This window comes from Pleurodeles waltl, chromosome 4_1, assembly GCF_031143425.1.
Source record: "Pleurodeles waltl isolate 20211129_DDA chromosome 4_1, aPleWal1.hap1.20221129, whole genome shotgun sequence".
In the NCBI taxonomy this organism is placed as follows: domain Eukaryota; kingdom Metazoa; phylum Chordata; class Amphibia; order Caudata; family Salamandridae; genus Pleurodeles; species Pleurodeles waltl.
Genome location: NC_090442.1, coordinates 93,170,229 through 93,193,314, shown reverse-complemented (window position 1 = coordinate 93,193,314; position 23,086 = coordinate 93,170,229). Strand labels below are relative to the sequence as shown.

Sequence of the window (23,086 nt, the reverse complement as noted above, 5' to 3'; positions counted from 1 at the left end):
TCAAACTACACTCGCATTCATGTTCCCAGTTACCTCAAAAGGATAAATAAATTGATCCCTATGTGGGGGATTTAAGTGGCCAGGTCTGTAAAGATTCTTCGAGAGACATTTCCTCTTCAAACACGTTTATGTTTGCAAAGCTTTTAATAAAAAATACACCGCCTATTTAAATTTGTGAAATGAATATGTGTGACTTACTGGCATAAACATCCCTATCCAGCGCTGTACTCTCTGACAGCCGATATGGGGCATGGTAGAGGGGTATTCGATATCATAAAACATCTAAAGGTAGTCATCAGCTTTCCCATTCACAACTCGATAAACCTATTGTTTTAACTCTCCAAATAGTATGGTTCTTTATTAACCACTGGTTGCCTTATAAAAATGTGTTACACTGTCAGGCAGACATGGGTGAGTTCTGTGGGATTTACAACTGTGTGGTACCTGTGTTTTATTGAAGCGGTGTTCACAGGTGTGTGTTGCTACCACAAAGGTGAATTTGTTTGACTTTAAATCTGCATTGACGCCCGGAGCTTTACCACTGCCTCTAAATCAGTGACGTGCTCCAGGAGAGTCCGGGCAGTGACAATGGCGCCGGCGGGAACCACCCAAGCAAGGAATTGAAACAGAAGGCATTGCAACAGCTGACGTGTAAGGTTTACTAATATCAAGCAGCCAATCAAAATGTCGGGGACGCGATGAACCAATAAAATGCGGAGCGGGAAAACATCATACTTGCTGAAAAGCTGGCACAGGGTGTTGGCGCACTGGCGGGATTTCCAAATTGCAGTTGTAATTGGCAGCTTCTGACTCCACAGTCTGAGGAGCTTCATTGCAGGTTCGCGCCACGCTCACCTCCGCCTTAACACCTCTGGTTTCAGAATTTATCCAAAGGTAAGCCTTCTTTAACAGCGCCGAAGCTGCGAAAAACTGTTCTCCTGGGATGAGGGAAAAGGAAGCAGAGAGGTGAATAAAAGTGGCAAGACAAGCGGAATAAGATGAGGGAGGAGAACAGATAGGTGTGAGCAGGGGCAGTTTTAGGGCGGTGCGACCGGTGCGGCCACACCAGGTGTTGACCTGGATGGGGTGGAGCGAGGGGCGCTTTGTTTAGCAATAATTCACGAAACTTCCGATTTCAAAGTACCTGCTGCAGAGTTCCTTGTGTTTCCAGCCTTCAGGAAGCAATAAAAATGTCAAGGTAACTCTTGCTCCTGCGAGAGAGAGATGAGTTTTGCCTAGTGGCAGCTTTGACTCACCACAAGGTGCTGCAAAGAACAGATTTGTGTTTTATGTAGAAAGTTCAGGGGATTAGCAAAGCCAGCCTTCACTAGCGTATTAAAAGAAATGAAATATATGAGGTAGGGGGGCTATGGAGAGGGGAAGTGCACTTTTGCCGGGTGGTAGTGAGGGAATCCGAGGAGGTGGTCATGGGGTGGGTGGGCGCCAAAACAGATAGTAGCACAGGGCGCCCCCAGAGCTAAAGCCGGCCCTGGGGTGAGTCCGGCAGGAGACAAGAGGTGCACGCAGAGGAGCGGAATCTGCGTGTAACAGTGGCTGGCGCAGGGCTTCCAGTGGGCTGGGTCACTTGTGTCTTACATCCAGTAGAACTTTAAATTTATGTCCCTAAGTTTAGCTGCAAAACACTGACCCAGTGCCCAACAGGTTAATCTGGCAGGCCGGAGTGTGTGTTGATTTTTTGGCTTTGTTTGCCTGTTTTATGGTCAGGTGAGAAGTTTTGTCTTTTTCTGTTTATTTTCATGTTATTAAAATAAACCCTGTCTACAGCAAACTCAAATCTAAGCAGTCTTCCAAACCTTACAAAAAACGTATACGGCATGTCTTTTACACATTAAAACCTGCCCAATTTTCAAACATGGGGCACTTTTCAACCTACCTAATTCACTAAAAGGGGTCACTTTTATTTTGGTGCCTACTTTCTGTCCCAGTCTGACGCTGCATGTTAGGGTAATCCTTGGCAGCCATGTAGTTCCTGTTTATATTTCATATGTAATCACCTCTCTCTAGTGTGTATTGTTCTCCAGTGTGCACCTTTCTGCTCTTTAAGCCCCTTTCTCTTTGGTACATCATTATAACATCACGAGTATCCTACCAGTGTTCTCTCCTCTCTGCCTAGTTGGCAAAACTGCCATTGCATGTGGGTCCTAATGTACACATTCCTGCTAAATCAGGTGAAAATTCTTTTTACAACTATATCTGCCGTACCTGGGTCTAAATCACCACGACCAAAGAGGATGATAACAGTTACCTCTGTCTAGACTCAGCATATTGTCTATATTAGACAGGAGAATTATCCAGAAATTTGACAATTCAATTTGCATTAGAAAGCTGGTTTGTGTAGGGAATAAAGCCTATTTAAATGTAAGTTGCAATAGTCAGCAGATCACGAGTTTTAATTGACTATCAATATTTATAGAACTCAGTACAGGCAAATGTGTGATATTAAGCGCTATATAAAGAAGTTATTGTTCAATTTACTTTTCTTTGCAACTAAAGCATGCCTACCCCTTGAAATGTCTTTCTACTCAAGGGTAGGCATTGCTGGTCTGAAGTAGTTCAATCAAATTAAAATATGCCTGATTTACACCAAGGGCTCACACTATTTTGTACAAAATGACATTCATGTTCAAACTCAGAAATAAGAAATACTGCAGCATAGGAGATACATGGGAGAACAGTGCCAGCACACCACACAGATCCCTTGTCCTACCTTTTAAAATAAACTCAATGTACAATCAGGGTTACTACATAGATAGACAATAAATATTTACACATGCAATAAGGCTATGTTATTGAACACTAAAAAAGCCAACATGTTGTGACAGTCCTCCCTGGAATGTGACACCGTATGATACTCGGTGATTCGTGACTCCAAGATTTTTCATACAGTGGGATCATAGGCTGCTACAGCTGGCACACTGGGTGACCATCTGCATAGCATGCCAAGGCCTTGGCTGTAAAAAAAACCCTGGCCAGTGGGGAGCAAAACGGACACAAGAAACCACAAGCAGAGGACAAAGTCGAAAGTACCAGAGGCTGGTGCAGCGACACACTGCGGAGCCTCACTTACATGATTCCCCCCGCTGTTGGCCGACGGAATTGAATCTCTTTTGCCAGGGATCAGGTCATCCCCGGATGATCCCGGTCCCCCTAAAGTTATAAGGTTGGCGCGATCCTTATTTCTCAGGCACGGGAAAAGGCATATCGGGAGGTGCTAGACACTAAGGTTTTCGCGACTTTCAGAGCTATGTACTCGTGCTCCGTTTTTCTTATACTAATTAAGTCAGGACGAGAGGTGTCATTTATACACTATTACGTTGCACGGACCCACTTACACGTGATCAACGATTGGAATACAAACAGAGTTGGATCCATATATGTGTTATGAAGTCTGGGATACTGTTGATTCTTGTGCTATACCCAATTTAGCCTTGAAAAAGTCACGGGGAGTATTCACTCCCATGATGAAACACGTGTTGGCTGTTTCTGTCTTTCATTAAAAATGAATTCTTCACCTCAGGGACTCCATCGAATCTCTATTCACATATGTTTCATGCGAATTGGGCTATTGAAATTTTGAATTTGAATATTAGTAACTACTGATTATATAGATAACAATTTATTTACGTGTGCCTTGGTCACTGTGTAAGTAGTGTGTTGTGTCTGTGTTGACACATTTAGGAGGTAGGGGAAGATCCTCCTGGGCCGAGAGCACCGTACCTCAGATTAATAGTAATTTCATTACTCAAGAGAGGATTGTTGGGAGCGCTATTTTTCCCTTAACGTTTCTTACCATTAGTTTATTACTAAGGTTTTCCCGCCCTAATGGAAAGAGGCGATTGTGATCCCTCTTAAAAAGAAACCAGAGGGCGGCCCTAATGATCTGAAGAACCTTCGCCCTATTTCATTATTGCCTACTCCAGCCAAGATTTTAGAAAAGCACCTTAACATCAAACTGACCCACTTTCTTCAGGAAAATGGATGTTTAGACTCTTCCCAGCATGGATTTAAAAAATCACGCAGCACAGAATCGGCCCTTATTGCCACCTCGGATTCGATCCACCAGCTGGTTGACCAAGGCGGAGGAGCCATTTTGGTATTATTAGATCTCTCTGCAGCATTCAATACCATATCCCCTCAATTGATGCTTCGCCTTAATCAAGAAGGGTAAGAGATGATGCACTGGGCATTCTGCGCACTGTTTCTGAGTGGGAGATCCACCATCATGATCTGTGCCTCCCCGTTTCAACTTCCTTGTGGTGTCCCATAGGGATCTTCTTCACTCGGCCCTACCCTGTTTAACCTGTATGTGGCACCACTGGCTAAATTTGTCCGCTCCTTTGGTTTTCAGGTTTCTCCATACACTGACAACACTCAGATTATTATCCCGAACAATAAAAGCTGATAGGGTCCATACATGCATGAATGAGGTAAAAAAGTGGATGAGCCGTAACTGGTTAAAAATGAATGGGGAGAAAACTGAGATAATATTTTTTGGCACATACAGCTCATTATGGAGTATGCACAGGTAGCCTCAATCTTGCGGGGACCTGCCTTCTCCATTACCTGTGCCAAAAATGTAGGGATTTTGTTTGAGAGCTCCTTCTCTTTTGACTCACAGGTTAATCAAACCATCAAAAACCTTTTCAGGCTGATCAAAACCTTTGAGAAAATGTCACCCTTCCTCCCCAAGGATCTGAGGACCACGGTGGCACTGGCTCTGGTTATTTCCAAACTTGACTACTGCAGTGCCTTACTGTTGAAGGTTAGCCAAGGCTCCCTTCATAAGCTGCAACTCATTCAGAACACTGCAGCTCGCCTAGTGCTTGATCTCTCGCGGACGGCACCTGCAAGCGAGAGCCTCAGGCACCTGCACTGACTTCCCATAGGGAAGTGTATTTACTTTAAAACTCTCTGACTTACCTATAAGGCTTTACATTCCCAAGGCTCCAAACATCTTTGTTCCACTTTAAGGTGGTATACGCCCACCCACCGTTGAAGATCAGCCGGCCTTCACCTGTCCGTGGTCCCCCACTGCAGGAAATCTAAATGGGGAGACAAGGCTTTCTTGGTTGCGGCTTTCCAAGCTGTGGAATACTCTTCAGCTACATATCATGAAATTAGGAGCCTTCCTACCTTTCTGGAAACAGCTCAAAGCTTGGCTTTTTGCCCTATAATCTGCCTTATACTCTGGCTATTTTTGTACTCTTCCGCTTTCGCCTGCTTCTCTCTCTTTGGCAGCGCTTCGATGCTATGGCCGGAATGTGCTTTATAAATAAATACAAATTACTAACTTGTACTGAGACAGGTTTCTACGTACCAGCTCTTCTCTTCTGGTGCACCCAGTTCTCATGTCTGTGTCTCTGCACATGAGTTTGCTGACAGCCCTGTCAGGTGGTTCACATTTACAATACCTTTACCCCAAATCAGGACTTAGGCTCTTCATTACCCACAAATATTATTGCAGATAATATTTGCACTGTGGTTCCCCCAAGGCAGGAGGAGACTTCTGCCTCTCCGACTGCAATGACGCTCTTGTTGTTCTCCACCCTAACCGCAGAACAAATTCACGATGTAATACTACCTGTTAGGTCCGGCTCACTTCTGGACTCCTTCCCTCCCAAGATTTTACAATTGGTACAAACAACTATAGCCTGCCATCTTACCAATATTTGTAATGAAATGTTTCATCAAGACTACTTTCCGAAAATCTGGAAAACTGCCTATACTTTACCCCTTTAAAAACACCTAATTTGAGCCTTCTGGATCCTAATAATTGCAGTCTCATTTCTCGGATTCCTTTTCCGGCTATAATTGTAGAAAATAACTATTTCTCGAAGCAAACAACCTGCTGGACCATTCTCAATTTGATTTCCAGAGTCACCACAGTATGGGATCTACTCTGTTAGTAGCTTCAGAGGAATTAAGAGTTATCCTGGATAGTGCCAGTCGTGTGGCACTGATTTTGATGGATCTCTCAGCTGCTTTCGATACGGCCAATCACAAGGTATTGCTTGGCCGTCTCGACCAGTTGGGCACCCGGGGCTCAGCACATCTACTGCTAAAATTCTTTCTATGTGAAATAACATTTTGTTGCTATGGAAGGCTTCACTTCAAGCTCTTTCTCCCTTCCCTGTGGGGTTCTTCAGGGCTCACCCTTGAGCCCAAGCTTTTTAATCTATATGTTACGCCCTTAGCCAACCTCATTAAAAAGTTTGGGCTCTCTTTGGTAAGTTACGTAGATGACACCCAGATTGTGGTTTCCATTTCTGGAAAACAGGAGGTCGCAGCTGCTAACTTCCACAGCTGTATGCAATATCTCAGTCTCTGGATGCCCAAGAGGTGTCTAAAACTGAATTCTGGTAAAATGGAAGTTCTCCTATTAGGCATAATAACTCCTTTTGGTTTCCGGATTGGTGTCCATCAGAGTTTGTAGATTTACCTGTCCCTGCCCCCAAAGTTAAAAACCTAGGGGTTGTGTCTGAGAACAGTCTGTCATTTAACAAACAGATTAATTCAGTAAACTCCTCATCTTTTTTTGACTTTAAAGATCCTAAGGATTTCCTGCGGACTTAAGGAGGCTAGTCGCTACTGCTCAATTAACATGCAGAAGAGGATTTTGAACAAATTGCAGGTCCTGCTCGCATGCTGAGAGGGATCCCCAACCACAAATCCACCTCTCAGGCTCTTGTCCAACTTCATTGGCTCCTGGTACACAAACGCATCGTTTTTAAGGCATTGTGTATGCATTCAAGCCCCTACCAGGCACAGGTCCGGACTACCTAAAGAAAATGTTTATTTAGTACATTCCTTCTCGACCTCTAAGATCCACCACTTGTCTCAATTTAGTCATCCCTAATTTCAAAAGAGCACTCTGGGGAATGGGACGGGGACATTCCCCTGTGGGAATGGGACAGAGCGGAATTACTATTCTGGGCTTCTCACCATATTATCCAGGGCTTCCATCCAAGATATGTGGGGTAAATGGATCACCTTTCAACAAGTTATCCTTCTGGGTATCAGGTCAGTCTCACTGTAACAGCAAAACACAAGCATTAGTCATGATCTGTTTGGTTCCCCACCCTTCCGATAAACTTCTGCCACATACATATGTAAATCTACACCTTTGGAAGACACCTGATTCAACAACAACAATATTCAGTATATCAAGAGCTTGGAAACGTCATCTTTATTATTCTCAAGAATGGCCAAGTCCAAGGTGAACTTGATTGAAATGCCTTTCAGTTTCCACCACAATATGTCTTTAGCTCGCGCTGTAGCTTTTGGAATTAAATTAGCCTCTGTTCTCAGTGAATGCAAGGAGTCTGAGAAGTCTTTGATTTGTTGTGCTGCTTGAGGCGCGTGAAAGTGCTTAAGTAGTTTTATCTGTAGGCGGCGCCGCCTCACCTATATTTAAACTGGTTGGATCTTACTCGTCTGTGTTTCTTTTCCAGGGCGCGAGCTGCTAGAACCCAAGAGTCCAGCTCCGAGCTCCCTGGTAAGTATACTCGTCGTTTTCTAGTTCCCCTTTTTGTGTTTTTCTCCCTCTTGTTCTGGATCAAAATATTTTGAGGAAAAATAAGTGCGGGTCCCAAAAATGTGCTTGTATGCCCTACTTGCATCTACGGGCACAAATTAAGCACTGGCAGTAGCTGTTTCTGTTTAATGTGCTTTTAAAACGCAGGTTCTTCGGTACTTTAATAATTTACGTGTAGAGTGATGTTCGAAATGTTTGCAGTCCGATTCGTTGTTGCAATGTTACCACATCCTAAAACAGAGAATCAGTCTCCAATCAATTTCGTTAATAATTAACTAATATTGCACAAGCACGGAAAACAACCGATCCATTTCATTTTGATGAAGTATCATGCCTAAAAACCGAAACCTGCAATCGTACTCATACACAGACATAGCTTTGTAGCAATCATTCCAGTGACAGGTCAAATCCCAAGAATGTTTACATTAGGGCAGCAGCTATCAGTGCCGCAGGTGCAGTGCCACCAGGGCCAAACGGTGTGGGGGGCCCACCACACACAATGTATGGCTATCTTCTATTTTGCTTGCCTTAGGGTCCATGGTACGTTTCCTACGTTCCTAGCATTCAGAATAAGCAGATGCTCGCTAACGGTCATTACTTCCCTTTAAAGGAGCATTATCATTTAAGCGAGATACCATTTGTGCCAACTGATTATGTGTTACAGAAATTACAATTTCTTATCTAAATTTGCCCTCCATTAGTATGCCTGAGCATCTTTCAGTTACTTCCATCAACCTATCAGGGACACGCAGGGTAAAACTCCGCCACACTCACAGCCATGTGGACCAGGGTCTCATTCATAGACTTCCATGTAGTTCAGATCGCAATTAATAAAGCCCTTTGGGACAGAGTGACCAAACCGAGACTCGTTTTATGTGTGTAAAAGGCCGCTTTATTAGAACAGGTGCCCTTAAACCTACCCCCCTGGCCTTTGCCTTACAAAACTAAAACCTCACTAGACATCGAATCACCTGTCCCTGCCCCTCCCCTACCCCGATCCCTCCCCCCCTTACTCTCGACCTGTCTTTTCCTTCCTCTTGTCTCCTTTACTTTCTCCCAACCTACCCGCTTTTTTGAACCTGTCCAGTAATGAGCAGTCTCCTGCCTGTCCTTCTCTAATTAATGCTCCTCCCCGTCCTAATACCTGACTTTCCCTGCCAACTCCGTCCTCCCCCGAGCGTTTAATAGCTGCCCTGCAGATGTCCCCGCCGCGGCACGCACCTGTCCAAGCGACACCTACCTAACAAAGAGGACACCTGCTCCAAGAAAACCCCCTAAAAGCTTAACATGAAGGAGGGTGGGAGGGGAAAGCAAACTCTGAGCCCTACCACCTACACCCTGGCCACTAGGTCACCTTTTCCAAAATGGTGCCTGTGGCCACAAAATGTCCGTTTAAGTACCCTAGCCCACCCACCTTAATTGGCACCCCGGAAGCCCAACCACGTCCCGGGTCGTGACACCTGTCCCAAAACCCCCGGGGGGGGGGAACTCCCCGTTCCTCCTCCTCCCCCCCACCGAGGCCCCATTGGGACAGAGTGACCAAACCGAGACTCGTTTTATGTGTGTAAAAGGCCGCTTTATTGGAACAGGTGCCCTTAAACCTACCCCCCTTGTCTTTGCCTTACAAAACTAAAACCTCACTAGACATCGAATCACCTGTCCCCACCTGTCCCCTCCCCCTCTTACTCGCGACCTGTCTTTTCCTTCCTCTTGTCTCTTTTACTTTCTCCCGACCTACCCGCTTCTTTGAACATGTCCGGTAATGAGCAGTCTCCTGCCTGTCCTTGTCTAATTAATGCTCCTCCCCTTCCTAATACCTGACTTTCCCTGCCAACTCCGTCCTCCCCCCAAGCTTTTAATAGCTGCCCTGCAGCTGTCCCCCCCACCAGAAAAAGGCCCCCTGACTTTTTCTGCCCCCCCCCCCCCCCACTAGGGCTCCCGTAGTAACCCTCTAAGCTGCTCCCTCAACTGCAGTAGGTATAATTCCATCCCTACAAAAGACAAGTGCACCCCGTCATCCCTGAAGAACTCCACATCCTCGAAACCTTATATCTGCATGTTCCAAAAAGGATATCCCGCGCCCCGCGCAAAATCCTTTCATTTCCTTATTGATCTTACGCCTGGCCCTCTCAATAGCCTCCGGTTTTCTAGCCCCTCTCCATACCCGACGTGGAATAAACGCCGTAAATATAACGTGGCAACCCCTCCACTGCTCAATCACCAGCTGTAAATCCCTCTTCATGAGCTTCAGCAAGTTCAACCCCGTGGATCTTACTAAATCGTTCTCCCCCAAATGAATGCAAAGTAAGTCCGGACAATGCACCCTCCCCAACGCGCTCTGGAGGCGAGGCACAAGCTCTTCCCACTTCATTCCCCCTTTCCCGAACCACGTAACCCGATAACGCTCTGGATCGAGACCCAGGTTATCCCCTGCGGCAGTCCTTCGCACCTGTCATTGAGCCCATTTTATAAACGAGTGCCCGATCACCCATAGTTCCAGGTAGGCCGCTTCTGGCCCTAGGACCACACCTGAAAAAGAAAAGACATGAAGATCCCCCCCATTCTCATCTTCCTCTCACCTCCTTAACAATCCCCCCCGCACGTACCGCCTAAAGCAATCAGATCTCCATCTCCCCAAAGCCATCATCTCCTCTTTACCCCAACCCTTGTTTCCTGCTTCTGTAGCCACCCCGATCCTAGAGGAATGCGTCCCAAAACTCGCTGCATCCAAGCCAATACCCACCAACCCTTTCCAAAGGACCGGCAAAAGCTGTGCCGCAGATACCTCCCGACCGTCCGCAAGACAGAAAACCGGTCCCGTCGAAAACGGCGAACCCGAACGCAATTGGCCGCCCAAAAACACGGGGCAAATGGCCCTTCAAGGATAACGCCGAAACACAACCGTGACCCCAACACCCTTTTGATCCATTTTAGACTGCCGAACCCACAGCGCCAACCCTTCCATCCCTTCTTGGACCTCCCTCCATAAAATGCCCGACCGCCCCGCCAAGCCCAACAATTCCGATACTCGGAAAGCGCTGAAAAACATCCATGACATCAAAGTCCTGAAAAGAAGGGTCTCATACCCATCATAGCAAATATCTCCCAGTGCCGGTAGCAAACACTTTAGGATTGCCAACAATATCGGGTGGCGCGCCCGACCTTTTTGCCCCAACAATTTCTCCCAGCCCTGCAATATTCTCATTCCCAATTCCCCTGCCGATGGAGGGTAACCCCAAAGAAGCTTACCCATAAACCCCAGTGCCGACAACTTACCCGAAATCGTGACTCTAGACTGCCTCTTACCAATTAAATCCATAACGAATTGTACCACATCTTCCACGACTTCTTCCTGCCTTCACCGCCGCCAAGCCCCGGATCCCAGAAACTCTTCCCATGCTTTCGCATAAGCCCGCCGCGTAGACGGCGCCAAAGAGTTCATAACCAGTCAAAGCATCCGGGTTCGCCTACTCTCCACAACGCCTCCGGCATGTGAATTCTTCTCAGTGCCACGCCCGTGGTTAATCCATGGAACCGCTCCCACTGAGAACGAGACAAAGCATCCGCGATGTCATTATTCACCCTCGGCACGTGCTTCGCTCTAAAATGTATGTCATTCCGCAAGCATTGGAGGACAAAAATGCGTAGCAGCTGTAATAATCTTGCCTCTCGTGCCGACTGCCGGTTAACCATCTGCACCACCACCAAATTGTCTACCCGAAAAAGCACCCACGAGTGGCTCAGTTCCGCGCCTCACAAGCACACCGCTACTATCAGCGGAAAAAATTCCCAAAACGCGATGCTGCGACCCCCATGCTTCCAATCCCCTGGCCATTCTTCCGCGCACCAACGCCCTTCCCAGTACAAGCCGAAACCTGCTGACCCTGCCTCATCGGAAAACAGCTGCGCGTCCCATTCCCACTCCCGCCAGACCTTCGGAGGGATGCCATTGAATGATTCCAAGACTTTTGCCCACATGCGCAAATCCTCCCGCACTCCCAACTTTAACCGGACGTGATGATGTGGGAGCGCGTGTCCCGACAGCACTAAAGAAAGTCTTCTGCAGAAAGTCCTTCCTGCCCGCACCACTCTACACGCAAAACTAAAATGCCCCAGCAGCACTTGAACGTCCCGTACCGTGACCTTGCGCCTGTTCAACATACCATAAATCCGGCTGACCATGTCCATTCGTTTGCCGGCAGGCAACCTGGCTATGCCTGCCATCATATCCAGCTCGATCCCCAAAAATGACAGCGCCGTAGCTGGCCCCACTGTCTTTTCAGGAGCCAGGGGCACACCCAGGTCTCCCATGATGTCCATAAACCAGCTCAGCACCACCGCACAACGCGGGCTGCCCGCCGGCGCCGCAAAGAAAAAGTCATCCAAATAGTGTGTTACCCATTGGTGACCCGTGATTCTTACGAAAATCCACTGCAGAGCCGTACTAAATCCCTCAAACAGCGCACACGAGCTGGAGCACCCCATAGGCAATGCCTTGTCCACATACCAGTTCCCTTGAAACTGGATAACCAACAACTCAAAATCGTCCGGGTGCACCGGAAGCAGCCGAAATGCTGACTTAATGTCAGTCTTTGCCATCAAAGTCCCAGGGCCCAGCTGATCCACCACCTGGACCGCTACATCCACCGACGCATAAGACACTTTTGTGACTTCTTCTGGTATGAAATCATTGACGGACGCTCCCTCCGGCCAAGACAAGTGATGACTTAACCGGAACTGCCCTTCCTCTTTTTTGGGGACAACGCCAATGAGCGACACTATGAGGTTTTGCAAGGGCCAAAACGAAAAAAGACCCGCCATGCGACCCTCCCTTACCTCTTTCATCAATTTCTCTTGAACCAACTTCTCTTTCCCGCGCATTCTGCTGCCCACTACATGCCGTGACTGGATGGCGTCCCGCGCACTTAGAACATTCATGCCAAAACTTACAATACTCTCTGGTACACATTCCTTTATTATAGTCCCAGCAGGCCCCAGATTGTCCGGGCCACGCACCGGTAGATCTACTAGGACTGGAGCCCCCGGACCCCACGCCGATATATTATTGGCAACCCGCTGGCCGTAAAGACCGTTTTGCCAAACTTTGCTGGCCCCATAGTATGCTGCCACAAATCCGCGTCGATTTCGCCCCATTGTACCTCTGAATCCGCGGCCATGCGTGCCCGGAATTCCTCATCGTATTGACGCCACGCATAACCGCCATAATTAAGCTGAGCCTTCCTTATGATGGCCATACAGTATATTTGAACAACGATACAGACCGCTCCGGGAATCGCTCGCAATAAACGCTAGCGAATATCAAAAAGGCCGCCGTCCAATTTTCAATCGTTATCAGCACTTTGGGACGCTTAGGAAGCTCCCATTCTTCCTCTTTGGAGCCTTCTTTTGATCTGACTTCCCGATGCAATAATTTTTATATATCCACATACTCCCCTTTCCAAATCTTTTCTTTCGTCGCCGCCATTAAATGCGCCCCTAGAGGTTTTGCCGTGCCCATATAGGGCAACTTCACCTTCTTTGACGCCGGCTCCCCTTCCTTTTCTTCCTTCGCCCCTTTTTCTGCCCCGCTGACCTCTGTACCTCCCAATCCCTTTTTCTCCGCAATCGCAGACTGGCCCTCCTTTACCCATTTCCCATTGCTCTCCGTGGACACACTCGTGTCCTGCATGTATACCCCTTTCACCAAGCGCACCGACTCCTCTCTCGCTTCCGACGCCACCGATACCATTGAGAAGGACGACACCTTACCTGGAGATAACAATGGGGGCTGCTCCTGTACCGTCCGCGCCACTCCTCCCATCCGCTCCTTGCGACTTCCCCCTGGACGCGTAACCGCACGCTTCACTTGTAACGACTGACGGACAGGGTTAGAAGCCCCCCGCCCTTTTATCTCCCACCATTCAGACTCACTCCCACTGTTGCGCAACTCGCCCTCTTCCAAGCTCCCCTCTGACGCCCCTTCCTCCTGCTCAACTGCAGGCACACCGTAGCCACAACACCTCGCACAACCTGAATACTCCCCGCTGTCCTTCGACCTCCTCCTGGACGGGCCCGGACGTTGCTCCTCCCAGGCCGCGGCGTCGGGGGGCGCAAAACCCACACCTCCATACAGCCCAGAAGAAGCGTCCGCAGCCCCCTGCCGTCTCACGCTCCGTCCTGATGATGGCATCCGGCTGGCCGCCCTGGGGCCCGCCTTCGCTTCTTCCCAGTGTGAGCGAGCCGCGTCCTGCTTGCCTGGGTCATCTTCATCATAATCCAAAGGCCCCTGCCAAACAAGGTCTGGTGTGCCAGGTGAAGAACAAACTCCCCACTGCCCTGTCAGCCCTACACCCTCTTCCTCCTCTGATATAGCCTCCTCTAACCCACCTTCCTCCACCAGCACCTTACTCCATGATTTGTAAGCCCCATACGCTCTCTTAGGGGCCCCCAGTGACCTGTCTGCCAAGGGGCCCTTCCCATCCGACCACTCACCCCCGCCAGCCCTCCCCCTCCTCCTCACTGCTCCACTGGAGCATGGTTGGCCACTTTTTTTAAATGGGGACCCTGGGGTCCCATTTGGAGTCCCCTCCCGGTGTCCCTTCTTGGGCCCCCTCCCCAGGCCCCTCTTGCGCCGACCGCTCCACTCCCACCACTACATTGGGCACCCCACCCTTTTTGCCTGACCCCAGAAGGCCAAAATCTCTTTTCTTCCCTGCGGTCCCCGGCCCCACCCTTCCACCTGACGCTTTTTTGCCCCCGACTTTGCCGGTACCGCACGCATGCAGCGCTCCGGTTTTCTGCACTCGCTTTCCCTGAGGCAGCGTTGCCCTCCGCTGCCCTGCCTTGCCCGGCCGAGCTGATATCCAGCTTGCGCTGCCTCCACTAGGCCCCGTCTCGGGGGAAACCCTCGGGGATCCCGGTGTGCCCTCCCGCCTCCCGGCCCTCCCCTTTCCCGCCCCGAACACACCCTCCACCGCCCTCAATGTCGCCCCCCGGGCTCCACCTCTCACCTGGAGACTTCGGCTGCCTCGAGGCGGTGAGCAGGCGGCAACCGCCGCGGCGACTCCCGCCGAGGAAAAGCAAACTCAGAGCCCTACCACCTACACCCTGGCCACCAGGTCACCTTTTCCAAAATGGTGCCTGTGGCCACAAAATGTCTGTTTAAGTACCCTAGCCCACCCACCTTAATTGGCACCCCGGATGCCCAACCACGTCCCGGGTCGTGCCACCTGTCCCAAAAACCCCGGGGGGGGGGAACTCCTCGTTCCTCCTCCTCTCCCCCCCTCCCGAGGCCCCATTAGACCAAGAACAAGTATTTACTGAAAAATGGCTGAATTTAAACATAATTGCAATTGCTCCTGTGTAACTGTACACTAACACTGTGTATAATTAAGCAGGAGTAAATCCGACAGATGAGAGTTCGGTGGTCTTGATAAGGAGTAAATAATTTGCCAGTGTGATAAGGTGAATGGAACAACCCCAAGCTTGGTGCGGGTTTAGGGAAAAGTTGTTTAGTGTGGAGAAAGGTTTTCCCTGTGGAGGAAAAATAAAATCTTCTGGTGCAAAATGTTACTGGATGAACACTCTCCACGCTTTTGGTGGCCATCACGTACTCACTCACTGTCATACCCATTCATTATAAACCCATTCATCCATCATATGCTTTTTTATTTATCCAAACAATTGGACTCTGTATTCCCTCACCCATACATCTTTGCATCCACCTCTTATACCACTCAATAATTCACATACATATGCACATAAAAGCACCAGTAACTGAAGATCACTTTGTTTGAAAACTAGACAAGCACAATAAATTGGCTTTGCCAGCCAGCTGAGTGAGCACTCCAGATGGTACTGCAGTTACTCCAAACTGTTGAGCCAGTCACACAAATCAGTTGGATGAAGAGGACAAGTAGTGAGCATCCTGACGTACAAAAAAAAGAGCATTTTATCTTGAGAGCCGCCCTGGACGAAGTGATACAACCGCTGGCAGATCTCAGCTGCTATGAAAAAAATCAAAATTAAAAACGTCTTTGATTGACACTTTCCCTCTCCCGTGGGATTGTCCAAAATGTGGTTGTCACTTCCAAGCAGGGCCCCTACCAAACCTTGCAGCAGCATGAATGGTTTCAATATGTCTGATGAAAGGGCTGCTGAACATACTATTTTCTTTTTTTTTACATTTGGCGAAGTTAAGAAGAAATCCAGAGTTGCAAATCACCTGATTCTGCAACTTTACATGCACTGGTGAAAATGTCAAGATAGCAAAATGCCTCAGAATGTACTGCATAATTTGAAATTTTAGTTTACAAAAGTTTTTATTTCCCTCCTGCATAATTGTTTGTCTAGCTGCATCAATTCATAGTTCTTTGTCTCTTAATTTCAGCTGCACTGCCTAAAGTGTTCCAATTGCTTTATCCTTAATACAATGTTTTGAGCATTTTTAAACAAGAAATTTGTCTTACCAATTATTAGTAATGAAAAAATAAAAATAAATAAATATATAAACCAGTGACTTATTTTACACACAGTTCATTGAAGGACATTTGCGCACAAAAGAAAACTAATTTAATACTTAGGGCCTCAGTCTACAGACTGCCACACTCGCGGTGGGGGTCGGACCACTGCCAATGGGGCGGTCCGACTGCCACATTACAACCCTGGTGGTTGGGATGCCAGGGAACCACCAGCTGCACCAGGATCACAGATTCTGGAGGTTGTTGATGGCCCTAATCCGCCAGGGCAGCGCTGCACCAGCCTTTACATGGCAGACACAAACACGAACTAGTTATCTCTTCCCATTTGAAAATTACACTAATAAAATGTAGTAAGGCAATTCCAATGCTATCCTATGGGAGAGATAGGCCTTGCAGTAGTGAAAAACTAATTTAAGAGTTTTCCACTACCAGGACACGTAAAACTGAAAAGCCCATACCCTGTTTAAAAAAAAAAAAATCATTACACTCTACCATTGTGCTGTCCATGACATATGCTAGGGGTGGCTTAAATGTATTTAAAAGGAAGGTTTTGGGCATGACAAAAGTTTTTTTTTGCTAGGTCAAAATGTCAGTTTAAAACTACACACACACATGCTGAAATGGCAGGCCTCAGACATGTTTGAAAGGCTACTGTAGTAGGTGGTACATTTAGTGCTGCAGGCTCACTAATAGCATTTAATTTACAAGCCCTGTGCACTAGGGACTTATAAGAAAGTTAAATATGGCACTTAGAGAGATCACAAGCACTCTATCACTGGCTTTCAGTCCTAAGTCAAGAAAAGAAGGGCAGTAAAAATGGAGAAGGAAGGCAAAATGTTTGGGGGAAGATCAGAAAAAGGCTGGCAAGTCAAACATGATGTCAATGGGTAAGATTAAGAGAATGTCCTTGTACTATAGGAGGACTGCCAGTCTCCTGATTGACCCAGATGTTGGGTCCCTAGCTTCACTGTATTGGACAACTTACTCCCAGAAGATCCTATGGGTTCCATTGGTATCCTCCTGCTCCTGAATTTTAGCCCAGTGCCAAAGGTAATCAAGGGTTAGGCATGATCACTGTGCTTGACAGAATTCCTCCCTGGAGGGTCATCTTGCCTCATATAACTCTGAGTTATGGCAGGTATCTTAGGGTAGGCTCGTCTTCCCGTTTAGGCTCCAGGGACTCCCCCTGGGGGTCAGATTCTTTCTCGGCCATGGGATGTTTTGAGGCTGGTTTCCCATGCCTCTTGCCCTTCCTCTTGGTTGTGAGAATCCGGGACACTATTCCAGTCTCCATTGTCTCTTGGATTTCCTAAAAGGCTGCCTGGGCTTTTGTGATCACACACCCACTCAGGCAGACCTAACATTTCTGCATGAGTCCCCCTTTCCACCTCAGCTAAAGCAGAGGTTTCTAGGTAGTTTTCCAACAGACATTGTCAGGGCTCACATCTACCTTCTGAAGGCTAGTAACCCCTTCCACTCAAAGGTGACCAGTGCCATGGAATGAAAGTTCACTTCATTGTCAGCCTTACAAACCTTATATAGAGTATCCAGGATAAGGAGGGCTTCTTGGAACACGCTGAGGGCCTAATTACAAGACCGCCAGACTCGCAGTGGTGGTTGGACCGCCGTGGCAGTGGCGTTCGGACCGCCATATAATGAGGTTGGTGGGCAGACCCGCCAACCGACCGCCATCTCTGCCAGGATCTCTGATCCTGACGGCCTGAGGGCAGTCTTGGTTGTGATCAGCCAGGGCAGCGCTGAAGTCCGCACCACCTGGCTGATTACAACCATGTTCTCTGACAGCCTTTTCATGGCAGCTTAACCGCCATGTAAAGGCTGGCGGAGAACAAGTGCAGGGGGCCACAGGGGGGGGCCTGCACTGCCAATGCCCATGCCTGTGGCCTTACCCAGGGGTCCCCCCGTCCAGCACCCTTGCTGTGCAGAGAGTGTGCATTTCAAGGCTACTGGTGCACCCTCCGTACGGCAGCATTGTCGCCGGCTCAGTTATGAGCGGGGAAAAATGCTGCAGCACCTTTCCCACTGGGCTGAGTGGCGGGAACCTTGGATCCTGCCACTCAACCCAGTGGGAAAGTTCTAATAGGGCAGGTGGGTGGTCTCCTCACCACAGGTCTGGCGGTCGGGGTTTTTGACCACCAAACTCGTAATCTGGCCCTGAGTCTCCATTCTTCTGTCCTTCCTTATGATAGTACAGGCATTCCCCAGTTTCTTTGAGTCAGAAGGTTTCTTCCCCATGTATGCCCCCAACTAAAGTTTGGAAAAGCCATGGGATGCACCCTCTTGAGTAGATATCTGGGGCCCTTGGGAGAACCTCTCCTTTTTAGGGTTGAGTGCACAAGTGCTTTGTCCCTGTTGTAATCTCTCTTGGGCTTGTAACCACACCCATGGCACGCCTTTCACTTTCATTGGTTCGTGGGCTTGCCTTTTAAAATTCGCTTGCTTTCATTAGTGAAAGGCATGCATACGTCATGTCTTTTCCGGTGTTTAGCCCTCCTTGAGCGCACCGGCCAACTACTGAAATCTTACGAGGCTTAAAGTTTTCAGCCTGATATCTGCAATACTTAATCTTTTTATTTTCCACGGAGCGCGATCGCGCTGCGTTTTACGGAGCACGATCGCGCTTGTTTGTTTCTTTCTATTTGTGTGGCAAGAAAAGTCAGCTTAGGAGTTTACATCGCTAATAGCTCTAACTCGGGCAAATGAGAGACTCTTTGCATTGCAAATGCTTGTTACCCTTGTTGTTCCCCTCCTTCTCTAAGGTGGGTTGAACCCCTTTCCTTGAGATTACCCCGCTAGGGCATTTTTGACACCATATTGCACACTCCTACATAAGCTGCCTGTGCTCAGACAACCTGGAATCTACTAAATGCTGTTGTAAGTCTGAATTATAATTAATCAAGACGTGCTTCTTCATGATCAGATTGTATTGTCATTTAGGAGTAGTGACTAGTGCCTTTTATCGAGCCCTCCAGTGCTTTTAGTGAGACATCTACAAAATCACTCTGATTGTTGTGCATCTGTGTGTCTGTCCGGGAACGTCTTCCGGTACTCTTCAGGTGTGAGACCAAACTTCTGCACAGTGGCGTCCTTCATGTAAGTGTGGGAGTCCGCTAGCCCCTCTTCTAGAGTCATAAATATATCTCTCCAGAGTGTTGGAACGAGTTCCCACAGTAAGGCTCCCCCTGCACATTTTCAATGCTCTTTCATAGGAATAAGACCATTTAACAACGACATTCCCTACCACAAAGATAGCACTATATCCTTGGGCAAGTGAGGGATTTATGGCCCCCCAGTAGGTCCTTCAACATTGCTACCTCTATCTACATTGGGCATCAACCCCAGTCTGCCCTTCTTTTCCTCCAAGGCCAATTTAATTTCTTCTGTTGCCAGCTTCTTCTTCTCCAGAACTATAGCTGCCAATCTGACCTGCAAGTACCTTGCTGATTACTGTCCCTCAGCTCCAGCTTTTATATGGCCAGTTCAAAGGGGCTTGTGCTGGCAGAGCCCACTTCATTTGCAGCCCAGGAGGGTGCATCAAAAAAATCAAGTTGGTACAGTTTATCCCCTTTTCCTTCACCTTCTGGAGTTGCCTCATCCTCAGAGGTGATCTGTTATTGGCAGGCTTCTCCACAGTACCCGAGGGCCTTCTCAAAACCTATGTTATTGGCACTGTGGCCCAGCTTCAATTTTAATAGGGCCTTCATTTCCACCGCTGTGAGAGTTGCCATGGTAGCCAAATCCTACTCCAAGATCCAGACTCTTAGAAGGTGCAAAAATTGGAAATTAAAGTTAATTTGGAAAAATCATAAAAGACCTGATACCAATTAAAAATCAAATTTTGCTTTAAGTGCATTTAGGGATTTTTAAAATTTCTGACTTGAGATTGCAACCCGGGCTATTAAATGCCAGTATGCTGAATACCAAGGCTATGTAGTCATGAATGCACCTTAGGCTTCTACAATCCCCTTTACATCACCCTTGGTGGTAGTTTTTCCATCTTTCTCTTCTTTGCCATTTTTTGTGTTTTTCCCTCTCTAGCTGTCAGGAAATGCCTCTTGAGAAAAAAATAAATGCTGGTCACCAAATATGTGTGCCAGTGGGCCTCATCAACAAACACTGGTGGAAATTAGGCACTGGCTGTCGGGCTACAGAGACCAGGGTCATTCCAGTCAGACATTTTACCTTTTAAATTAGTCTGCGAAATAGAAATACAAAATCCACAGTGGGGCAAGGCAGCAATGTGGTGCCAAGATGGGTTCCATGAAGATGGATAGCTGTCTGACAAAGTCTGGTGAAGCCATTGGCATTTGACGGGAAAACTCTGCATGGTTGAAATTCCAAATTTTCCCCTAAAGAACATCCCTCGCCGGCTGGATACTTTTGGTTCACTTGGAAAATCCCTCGCCTGCTTGATACTTTTGGTGCCCTCGCCCCCTGAAAATGTATACCTTCTGACTTAGTCACTTTTTTGGAGATTGGATTCCTGAAGGTGGCAAAGCTAAAAGCTGTAGCGGAACAGGGCTCCATGAGGGCTGATACTTTATCTGCTACGTCCTGCTGAAATCAATTTGCTGCTACAGAAAAGCTTTGAGCAGGATCAACCTGAATCTTTGTCCCAGTGGCAACGCACTTTTGTCAGATTGACTTGGCAGGTTGTCCCACTCTTCTGTCAGTTCTCAGGCAAAAATCTTTGAAACAGTTTTTAAGTCCCAGATTTTAGGGTTAGGCAGGAGAAGGGTTATAGGACCACAGTAACAGCACTTGGGGGTCAGGACTCAGTTCACAGAAGTCACTAGGGGCAGGTCCAGTTGGACCTGGTCAGCTGGGCTCTTTTAGGAAAGTGGGTTTCCATGCAGCTTTTGTGTCCCTATAACTTAACTGGAGATCTGCCAATTGACTATGGAGTCTACTTCATTGTCCTGAGTACAAGTGGGAGCTGCTCCAGCTCCCAGGGCTGTCCTCAGAGGTCTCAACAGCAGGTCCAGTCCTTCTGTTTTCCATAGGTCCAGCAGTGTTCTGAAGAAGGTGGCCAAGGGTGCCACATTTATGCCTGGTGCACTCCTGTGGGTTAAGGTGAATCCTGTCCCTTTCTTGGCCAATAGGGAAACAGTTCCAACGGGTAAACCTATCCATTTTACAGTAGTTTGAGTGCCTTACTGCAAACTTCCAACAAAGCAGAACCTTTCTTTCCTTGTGCAGAGGTCATGTGTCCACCCTTGACTTGTGACCAGGGAAACAAACAAATCTTCCCCTGTGATCACTGAAAACCAGTTCTGGGGTCAGCTCCCCTCCCACTGTGATTGGTTCCTGGCTAGCTAGAGGTGTAATAGAAGGGGCAGGCCTAAGCGTGAACTACATCTGCCTGTAGTTAGGGCAGGCCTATTTTAAGATAATTAAGTTCCGGGGTATTGTGCAGGACGGTCCCTGTGAAAGTCTGGAAGTCAAAGTTTGAAAAAAATCTCACTTAAGAAAGGGACTTTGTCACTTTCTTGATGAAAAAAATGTTGTCATTTCTTCTAAGTCCCAGACTGGGACTTTGTCAATTATTAAGAAGAAAAACCCTTCCTGTGAATGATGCCACTTAAACTGTAACAACTGATGTGAAACGGAAGGCTGGATACCTGAAGCAGGTTGATCCCACTGGTGCTTTGGATATTTCTTGCTGAAAATTTTGTAAGTCACAATGCAGAATGGTACTATATTGTTTTTTTCAGAGATGCAGCAATTTCCACGTGGGACAAAAATGAAAATCCAATGTTACACCGGTTGGATAATTTTAACAGTGGGTCTCTCTGAAGCTTAAGAGGAAAAGTTTGTAAAAATTTGTAAATGTCTGCTGCTCAAAGAACTGCAGAAATCCACTTCTAAGCCTCCCCACCCCCAGGAAGGCACTTAGAGACTCTCAGGTTTTCAGGAAGAACAGCAGCAAAGATGGGTCCAGCTCAGTTTGCCACTGGCAAGTTGGGCACTTCAGGGAAAAGGCCTCTTGCAGGTTTTTGTGTCCATGTAGCCACACAAAAAGGTCAGCAAACTGACCTTTGGAGTCTCTGTGTTTGTCCTAGATAAAAATGGATGCAAACTGCTGACCTATGCCACGTTGCTAGATTTTTTAGAGAAGTCTCTGTGAAACCTGCTCAGAAATAATTTTATATCCCTTGCATATACTGCATTACATTGTTGTTTGGTACAGTAAAATAATCTTATTTCCACATCTGAGATTTGACGCTGTTGAAAATGAACATTATTATCCTGAGATTTAGAGATTTTTAACTAGATAATTTATTTTATTGTTTGTTTACTATTTGAATTGAATAGTTTTTTAATGTATCTTTCATGTACGATTTTAATTAATCAAACACAATAAAACTACACACACAACAAAAAGATGCAGGTCCAGTCCATCATGGCCCCTCTCAGGTCAAAGACAGCAGGCCCAGTCCTCTTCTAATCTTCTGCAGAAAGTATTCTGAGGAGGGTGCCTTGGGGTGCCACCTCTAGGGTTGGCACTATCTAGTGGGTGGTGATGACTGCTACCTCCTTCTTATCCAATGGGGTAAATGTTTGTGGAGGCAGCCCTGCTCACTTTTTCAACATTTCCTGCTTGCTCTAATACAAACAATCCCACAGTGTCCCTTACTCTCAAAATTCAAGATGGAGAAACCCTTTCTCTCTTGTGCTGAGCTTGTGTGCCAACTCGCAGGTGTGCCAGAGAAATGAGCGGTCCCCTCCTCTTTGTGCACTCCAAACCGGTTCTGGTGAATCTTCCCACCCACAAGGTTTAGTGACAACCTAACTGTGGCGCCAAAGACTGCTACCCTGCACAAGAATAATGACTAAAGAATGCGATACTCATTGTGAATGTATAATTTCTAGATAATTCCTGTAAAATATACAGAGCATGCAACACACAAAGATAAACCATATCAAAAACAAACAAAGGGAGTTGTTTCTCCTCAGTGATTCATGGCATACACTTATGGATAGTGACATCTTGCAGTGTGGAGCAAGATGACTAAAAATAATAATAGCATTG

The 23,086-nt window shown here is 47.3% G+C and overlaps 1 protein-coding gene across 1 annotated transcript in view; it reads left to right on the top strand.

The window, feature by feature from the left end:
• Positions 1-748: 748 nt before the first annotated feature.
• Positions 749-23,086, top strand: part of FAM111A (FAM111 trypsin like peptidase A) — a 95,485-nt gene continuing 73,147 nt past the window's right edge. The window contains exons 1-2 of the mRNA XM_069227835.1: positions 749-894; positions 7,473-7,516. The gene's annotated coding sequence lies outside the window, so the exon portion shown is untranslated. The remainder of the gene's footprint in view (positions 895-7,472; positions 7,517-23,086) is intronic.